The following is a 9,399-nucleotide window of genomic DNA, read 5'->3' as shown; positions in this document are numbered from 1 at the left end:
CGAGGGAGTGAAGCACGGCGAGTTTGGCACAAGGTGCTTCTAGGTGAAACAGCTTTGCTACAAGTGTGCTGGGTTGTTTGTGGCCCCGGGCTTATCTAGGCCATCTTGCGACAAATAACCCTGCCTTCCTTTCCCACACATTTGCCTAGGTCTGACCTCACGGCTAGCCATCACCCAGGCAGCACTTTGGGGTATTTACCTGCAAAGCAGCCCTGTGAGCGGATATTGTTGTGAAATTTCGTTAGCGGAAAGGCAAATGCTAGAGATTGAATGAATAAATAAGGATATTTATCAAGAGCCTGGTATAGGTAAGGAGGCGTGGTGCAAAAAGAGCACCTGGCCTCTCTCCTGCCAAGGGGGCTTCAGAGAAAGGCCTTTGTCTGGAAGAGTCTGTGTGGCCAGTCACTGGTTCAAGAGGAGCTTTGATGCAACTGCTCATCTCCTCCTTTCATTTCGGTGCAACGCAGGCTCTTACAGCCAGTTAAGAACATAAGAAGAGCTTTCTGGATCAGGCCATCTGTTCCGGCTTCCTGTTCTCACAGTGGCCGACCGGCTGCCTATGGGAAGCCCACAAACAGGACCCGAGTGCAACAGTCTTCTCCCCACTGCAATCCCCAGCAACTGGCATTCGGGGGCATGCTGCCTTCAACAGGGGAGGTGGAACAGAGCCATCCCTGGGGCTGCCTGCTCTCACACTTGCCCCCCACTTCCAACTTCCACCATGTCCATGTCTGTGCCAGCCTTTGCCAACTTGGTGGCCACCACATATTCTGGACGACAACAGTGGCTGTGCTGGCTGGGGCTGATGGGAATTGCAGTCCAAAACATCTGGAGGACACCAGGCTGGTGGAAGCTGGTTTATATGCACACTTCACACTGGCTTCTGGGCTTCCTATGGGCATCTAGTTGGCCACTGTGAAAACAGGATGCTGGACTGGGTGGGCCATTGGCCTGATCCTGCAGCCGGGCTCTCCTTATGTTCTTAGGAGTGTTCAGAAAGAGTTTGCTTGTCTGCCAATCTCAACTCCCCCTTTTCAAAAAGGAAAACTCAATGGAGAAAGGCCTAAACGTATATTTCCATTGTATTGCTGGCACAGAACCAAGCCAGAAGGGAGGTTTGTCCAATTGCAGCCTCGTTTGTGCCCTTGAGAAAAGACTTGATTCTGAAACTCAAAGGTCAGCTTTCAAAAATCCAAGTCCAAATTTCAAATGGGAATGTCTGGAGGATTTCAATTTTGTTGTGAAATTTTGTTTCAGCTCTAAACTCATTCTTTGTTTATTTATTTATTTATTTATTATTTGAGTTATATCCCACCCTTCCTCCCAGTAGGAGCCCAGAGCAGTGGATTGAACTGGAAACCTTCTGTATGTAAAGCAGACACTCCACCATTGAGCTATGGCCTCTTCCCCAACATTAGTAGCTCGGTTAACAATCGTTGCCAGGTTACTCCCAGATGAATATCTATAACTTACTGAATTTTTTGGTAAAATATAACCTCAAGGAATATACAAAAAAACCAAAGTAGATGTCATGGTTGCTCTTAGTGCACCGACTTGGGTTGGAGCAGGAGTATGCAAGCTTCTGGGTTGCACAGAGAAGTGGGGAAGAAGTTCGATTCAGTTCAAATTTAAAGCCAAATCTATCAAATTCGCACTTTCCAGAACATCATGAGAACTGAAAACACAGCCATCCTTCAAAATTCACACCTGTCTGAAATTTGCAATGGTTGTCCACCCAAAGTTTATAAAAAGCCATATATTAGGGGTGGGCAAATTTCCATTGGGGGGTCTCATGGCAATTAGAGAATGAAGAGCAACTCCATTTGTTAAGAGCCTGATATAACTAGGTGCTGTAAAAAAAGAGAATGAAGCTTCTCATAAATGGCAGTGGTCGGACTAGGGGCCAGTGGCTGCCCAGAAGACAGCCCAGCTCCAACGCAGCTGCAAATGACCATATTTGGTTTTGGTGCAGTTCTGGCCATTGTTGCTTACAGTGAATTTGCCTGCGACCGGTTGCATCTGGTTTGCCTCATGTTGGCTTTACTGGAGGGTTCTAAAAGGGTTTGCTGGCCTGCTTCTTTCAAAAACAGCAGTCCCCTTTTTAAAACGCAAATGTCATGGTTGGAAATGCTTAAACTGACACTTCCATCATGCCACAGCGCAGAATCTCACCAATGCAGGAGGCAGATCTGCACTACTGCAAAAGGAAAGACACAGCTCTGTAATTCTAAGAGGGTTTGCTGCGTACATCATTCTTTTTTGGGCCCTTAGAGTGGATGAAAGCAGTGTACCCCCCCAGGGAGAGAACTCAGAACAAGCATCAATAGAGGGTCCTGCTGGGACTCAGGAGTTGGGCCGCTGCCTGCATGAGCCACATTGTGTGACTGCTGCCACTGAGCCTGCTCTGCAGTGCAAATTACTCAGGCCAGGTGCATGTCGGATAGGCTAAAGCAGAAACCACCTTAATATGTTAATGAGGACATAACACTTAAAGTTTGGCTTGTTTTGATGTGGTAAAGTTGGCAGATGCCCCTGCCCCCCGGAGAGGCAGCCCCATAATTGTGGCAGTCTGAACATACACTGAGTCAGACCCTTGGTTCATCCAGTTCCGTATTGTCAACACTGACTGGCAGCGGCTCTCCAACGTTTGGGGCGAGGGACATTCCCAGCCCTACCTGGAGATGTTGGAGACTGGACCTGGGACCCATGGAAAGGAGGTGGTCTACCACTGAGTTATGGCCCTTCCACAAAAGGTCCATGCACAATTCTCCTGCAACATTTCTCAAAATGTCATGCAATATTTTGTATGTCTGCTCATCCATCAGACCAAGCAAAGGAAGGGAAGGCTAGAGGTCTTCCAAGGATACATTTGAACCATATTGGCTTGCACACTACATACAGCTGTGCATTAGCTACTTTTTCACATTTTCAGTTTGGGAGAATTCTGTGAAACTCCAAAACCTACTCACAACTACACCACCAGAAGCTGTCTGAGCAAAAGAAAATTGCTTCACATATCTTGGCTCTCTACGACAATCCAAGATGCAGATCACTGATAGAATCAAGGCCATCCCTTTGCGGGCAAATCTGTAGGAAGATAAGAGACACTTACAGGTTGATTTGTTTTGTGTCACTGAAATCAGAAGATCCTTGTTAGCTGGGAAATCATTGACAGAGGGGCTAGGGAGAGGGCTGGTGGTTCTGGAGTACTGGCTTGCAGGAGTGAAGTGCCAAGACTGATAGCAGGCTGGAAATTCCCACAGAGGTTTGAAAAAAAGCAAACACTGAAAAACCCATTAACGCCACTCAACCTAAAGTTATTTTACTCCAGTCTCAGAGAATGACAGCAGTATCCTATTTGGCAAGAAGTAGCTTCACATGATGGACTTACAGGTCTGGAGCTAGCTAAGAAGGCATTGGGGTGTGGCGTCCTCTGCCCAACATACAAATCAGTTGCTCACCAACCATTGCAGAAAATAAAAAGGAAGCCAACAGCTATCAAGTTCAGATGAGGAAGTACCACCTGTCCACAAAGCACTCCTCTGTCCCCAGATCTAACTATGTAATCCAGGCCAGAAATTTCCCTTAGATGACTAACAAATTTGTATTTCTAAGTATTTGAATGGCTCTTAGTTATAAAATGGTCCTTTGTTATATTGGGGGGGGGGAGAGTTAGTTAGTTAGTTAGTTAGTTAGTTAGACAGACAGACAGACAGACAGACAGGCAGACAGACAGATAGATAGATAGATAGATAGATAGATAGATAGATAGATAGATAGATAGATAGATAGATAGATAGATAGATAGATAGATAGATAGATAGATAGATAGATAGATAGATAGATAGACTTGCAGCTCAATCCTACATTAGATTATATGGTCTATTGATATCTGGATGGGAGTTAACAGGTGAGTTTTGCACCTGGGAAGCTAAAATAATTGTCCCCTCAACTGGAAGCAGCTTGGAGTGCAGTGGGCCATTTTCTGGCAAATTTGATGTGAGGGAGCGAATTTGTTGCCTGGTAAGCATGTGCATATACTACTGCTTCCACTTATGCTCAAATTCTCTGTTTGTGAATAAAGCCAACATTATCAGCATCATAGCTCTCCAGCAACGTCCCTTCCCAAGGAAACAAGAGCCTAAGCAGGACTGCCCCCCTGGAACTCCTACTGTTTGGGAAAGTGGGGAGCACATTGTGCTGTTTTTGCCTTTGGGGAATATAACTTGTTCAATTTGTGGGGAACCTCAGACCTGGGGCTAAATGCGGCCTTCCAGACACCTCTTTCTGGCTCTTGGGGGGGACTCTCCATAGGCCACACCTCCTCCCCAGGCTTCATCCATCACTGGTCGTGCTGCATGTCCTCATCAAGACCTGTAGCCAGCCTGGAATGTGTCCCAGACTGTGATGATAATGCCTCTCGCTTGCTAGGATAGAGAGAGAGTGTGTGTGTGCCTCTGGTTTTTGCCTGACTGGCATGTGGCCTACTGTACAAAAGAGCCCCCCATTGCTCTGCCTACTTTCAGCTATCCCCCATCCTACCCAACACTGCCAGGTGGCCCCCGGAGGGTTGCCTGTGAAGGAATGCGGCAGAGCTTGGAAAAGTTACTTTTTTTGAACTACAACTCCCATCAGCCCCAGCCAGCATGGCCACTGGATTGGGTTGATGGGAGTTGTAGTTCAAAAAAGTAACTTTTCCAAGCTCTGCGGTCCAGCTGACAAAGGGTCCTTACTCTTCATGTTAGTATGAGTTATCACTAGAGTTGTCATGTTTCAGGGTCCAATGCTGCTGCTGCTGCTGCCCCCACAAAAGCCACTTGGAATGAAGTCACTGAGGGAAGGTGTGTAGAAGATGCCATTCATCTGCCACAGCATGTGGATATAAAGTACCCAGGGAAGAGGGGTTGACTGTTAAACCACCACTCGGGGAATTGTAGCTCTGTGCAGGGAATCGGGAGCTCCTAACAACTCTCAGCACCTTTGGCAAGCCACAGCTTGGGGGAAGCCAGAACTGTTCAAAGTGGGATGACCCTGCTTTAAATGTCTAGTGCAGATGGGGCCTCGTTTTGAACAGTTGGTAGTAGATTGCGTGACAATTTATGGGTTTTGTGTTTTTTGCAGTTTTTCCATTTGTTTGTTTTTTGCATTGTCCTGAACACAGACCCCTTTTGGCTTTTAAAACATGCACAGGTGACAAACTATTGTGGAGTAAATAAATAGAGCAAGCACAGTAGAGGCTTCAGCTACGTGTGACCAAAGAAGTGGTGGTGGTGATGATGAGGTATTGCTGCTACAAGCATGTTCCTGTTTTCGCCTGTGAAAATGTGCACACACACACACACTTACTTGCCAAACCAGTCTGCTCAGTCTGGAAACCCACTTTCAATAGCAAAGAGGAAGACAATTGAAACCTGTAAATCTGATCCCCTTTGTACCAAAAGCCAGAATTGATGGGGGAAAGCCATGCACAGCTGGGGGTTGGGAGCCAGACCCACCCTCCAGATGTGGGGTGGCCACACAGGAAGGCACACCTTGGATATCAATGTTATTTGGCATTTTGTGGAGTCGGTGGGATTTAAGCTTGGCTGGTTCTTTGTTTGTGCTCTTTCACTGAGGACCTCCTTTCATGCCACACCTGCAGCCCTGGCATGCCAATGAGGTGGACAGGTGGTGACTTCTCCAGGGCTGCCACCCATCAAACTTCATGGCCAAGCAAGGATGTGCATTTGGGCTGCTCATCACCAAGCCCAGATGTGTAGGGGCTGCTTGTGTCATTGCACATTTCACATAAGGGGCGGCGGTGAGCAAAGAGAAGTTCAGCCACTTGAATGAAGCTAATTTGTAGGTGATATAAACAAGCACTCATGAAGCATTGATAGCATGGGATGTGAAATATGGGGAGGGTTGCCCCCTTTGCTGTATCTAAGTGGCACTCTGCACATGTCTAGAGGTACTCTTTTTCAAATTCTGCAGTAGTTTTGGAAACTGATTCTGCACTGGATCTCACCTTTGGCTACAGAAGGGCCTAGCCACTGGACCAGATCCTGCAATACTTAGTATATAGAAGGCAGCCACCATGTCTGAGCTTGTCTGCAATCTCTGCACCTGGGATGCATGAAAACCAGCTGGTGGGGTGAGTGGAGGCAGAAGAAGAAGGAGCAGGGAGGGAGAGGTGCCCAAAGAGGATGCAAATTAGGTGTGCTCTGCTTGTTATGTAAGTGGATTTGAATCTCATGCAAAATATTTTGCCTGGATGGATGGGAGAGGGATGGGATTTAACAGGTCTGCCCAGGTCCTGGTGTGTTTCATTCAGCAGAGCTCCACCACTACCACCCTCCCTACACACAAGCCAGCATCATGCCGTGGAGGTGGGCACATGGTGTGCCAGTATCAATGTAAACTGAAGGGATAGTGAAGCTTTAAGTTGCTGGGGATGAATTAATGTTAAGGAAACCTGAAGCTAAAGGAAAATGTAGATTATTCTGAAATCTTCAGCATAATGCATCAAATCAGAAAAGCATGAATAAAACCAGTAGCATTTTCTGGGCAATTCCAATTAGTCTATTTATTTATTTTTTTAAAAAGCTTGCTTGTCTTTAAAACTGTTAAGACTCAAAAGAAAATGAGAGAAATGTTCATTCACTTCAGTTCCAGTAGGCTCAAGTAACGGGGTGGGGAGTCCATTTGGAAACATTTCCCCTCCTTTGTGTGGCTTTTTAAATTATCGTTTGCTAGCAAGCCAATAATCACAGGCAGCATCAGTGTGCTTTGGTGGGCGTTTTGTGTCATCCAGGCCATGCATGGGGTGGCGGTTCTTGAGAAGCCTTTCAGCTGATGCTTATGAGGGGCATGGTAATTTTGCTAGGGAAAGGACGGGGGATCAGGCCAGCTCAATGGCAGCCACACAGCATGCAAACGGTTAATGTTTTATGTGTGTATGTGTGCATGTGTGTGTGTGTCATGTTGCTGGAATGTGCCTATTATTCCTTTCACCTCTGGCCTCCTCTGCAAGATGTGTTTGCTGAGCTGGTTTCTAATGGAAACGATTCTTTTAAAGCAATGAAGCTGCAAAACAGGGGGAATAACATTTACCTTGGCGGTCTGTCTTGACAACAACGGGCATTCTGGGATGGGGGGGGAGAGGAGGGAAGGGGGGTTATGTAGACTCACACGGTATCAGAAACTGGTGATCTTTGAATTAATGTGAAATTCAACACGCACGCACACACAGACACACACGACACACCCATGTGCTCTCTGTGCACAGGAGGCCAGAGGTGAAGACCTTCCTACGTGCAAAAGCATTTTAGGCTGTTTGATGATTTGGAGGAATTGTGCTCTAATCTGTTTTTAGCTTGCTGGTTTTTCTGTTTTGTCGTCTTCTCACTTTTTTGTGATAATTTGTTGGTTTTAGATGGTGTTTACATGTTGTGTTAATTAAATGTCATTCACGCTTTTGCACTCTGCCCTGGAGCCTTTTGGTAAAGGGCACCGGATAAATGGTTTAAGTAACGAAATAAAAACGAATAATTGTGAGTCCACCACTCCTGCTCCCACACTGGTTTCCTGCATTTTTGGCTCTTGGATATTCTGCCTCGAAGCCCCCCTCCTGAACTGAGGGCTCCCGAGAGACCTGTCCCCCTTTCTCCGCCCCCTTGCTTCCAGTTGGCCCTGTCTCCTTTAGCGCAGAGGCCTTTATGGTAAATACTTTGCCTTTGCCTTGGAAGTTTGCATCATTTCCTGGGCCTGGATTCTCCCCCTTTGCTATTTTCAATTTGGGGGGGGGTTACACTCCTGCCTTAGGGCCAAACGACAAGGTCTGTTATTCAGTCTCTTCAACTGTGTACTGTACTTAATGCTTCCACTTTTATTGTGCAGGACAAACAGCCATGTGGGACCTCCATTAGGCGCTGTGCTTTCAATCCGGATTGGGGCCCTGGGAGAAGAGAAAAGGTTCCCTCCTTGCTTGCTACCATTTGTCTCTGCGGGACCAACAGCAGCTGGGCGGGGAGATGGTTTTCGGCGGGTGGGGGAAGCAACATACTTCCAAAATAAAAGTGATATAATGAAGCCCACTGGGTGTATGTTTTAAAGAGTAAATGGTGTAATGTATCATTTGGCCCTTAAACTATTTGTTGTTGTGATTATTGTTGTGTTATTTGTGTTTTTATGCCTTTACCGCTTTTCATCTAATAACAGGCGGAGGAGCAGAGGGAAATCACAGAGGCGATGCAACCTCCGCCGCCTTCCACTGCCCTCCCAGCGATGGCTCAGCTCCCTTCCCTCCTGCCTGCACCACCCATCATGAGGAAAGGCAGGGACTCCGCTGACAGAGGGGGCTGCCTTCTCCCGGGCAGACCCTTGGCTTGTCCAGCTCGGGACGGCCTCGGCATCGAATGGCGGGAGCAACTGTCCAGGGGCCTTTCCCAGCGCTGCCTGGGATGGAATGAAAGGAGGCCCTTTTGCAGGCAACTCAGGGGCTCTGCCACAGCCCTTCCCTGAGGCGACCACTGGGAAGACTGGCATGTGGGGCAGGGCAAGGGCAAGGCCCTGCGGAGAGACCGGGCCAGGCCCACCTCACAAGAGGGACGCTGCAGACTGCGGCTGTTCTTCTCTGGGGGCAGCCCCAACCCCCAGAGGTACTCTTGGAAGCGGCAGGCAAGTCTCTGCCCCAGAAGGAAGTGAGATGCATCTGGCATGCTGATGGTGCTGCGATGCCAGAGGGGCATGCAGCTGCAGCCTGGGCTGGGCCTCAGACTCTCCTTCCAACAGCCAGAGTCACCTTTCCCACAGTGGCAATCAGTCCGCAATGTTCCCTTGCCATATCGACAGGAACCTCCGTGTTTGCAGAGCGGTCCTGGTGCCAGGCTGGGGAATCAGGGGGCAGGCTGCCGGCGGCAGGAAGTGGCTGGGCCTCAGGCCAACGGTGAGAGAATGGAGGGGACACGTTGCCCCTGGGTTTCAGCGGCCTTCCCTTCCTCCCGCCTGTCAGTCACGGGCCCAGCACAGCAAATAAATGATTCAACACCATCCCTCATTTTAGAATACTGCCTTATTTCCCTCTGACATTACTTCTTTTTTAATACCGCCCTTGCTCTCTGTCAGGTGGCCACCTGAATGTTGCCAAAAAAGAGGACTCCAAAAGATTTGCATGAAGTATGCATGTGTTAATTTATGCGCATAGATGCAAATTTAGACATAATTACTATAATAGGAATGGAATGCCTTCAGCCAAAGTGGGGCAGAGAGCAGCCAAGTGACCGACCTGCTTGCCTGTTCAGGACAGGCGCTGTGCAGAGTAGGGAATCCAATGACATCTGGAAGACCAGGCTGGGGCTGGCTGGTTCAGAATTGTCATATTCAGAGTTCCCAGTCTAGCCTGATTAGCACCACTGCGCA

Source organism: Rhineura floridana, chromosome 16, assembly GCF_030035675.1.
Source record: "Rhineura floridana isolate rRhiFlo1 chromosome 16, rRhiFlo1.hap2, whole genome shotgun sequence".
NCBI classification, from domain to species: domain Eukaryota; kingdom Metazoa; phylum Chordata; class Lepidosauria; order Squamata; family Rhineuridae; genus Rhineura; species Rhineura floridana.
This window is presented reverse-complemented; position numbering follows the sequence as displayed.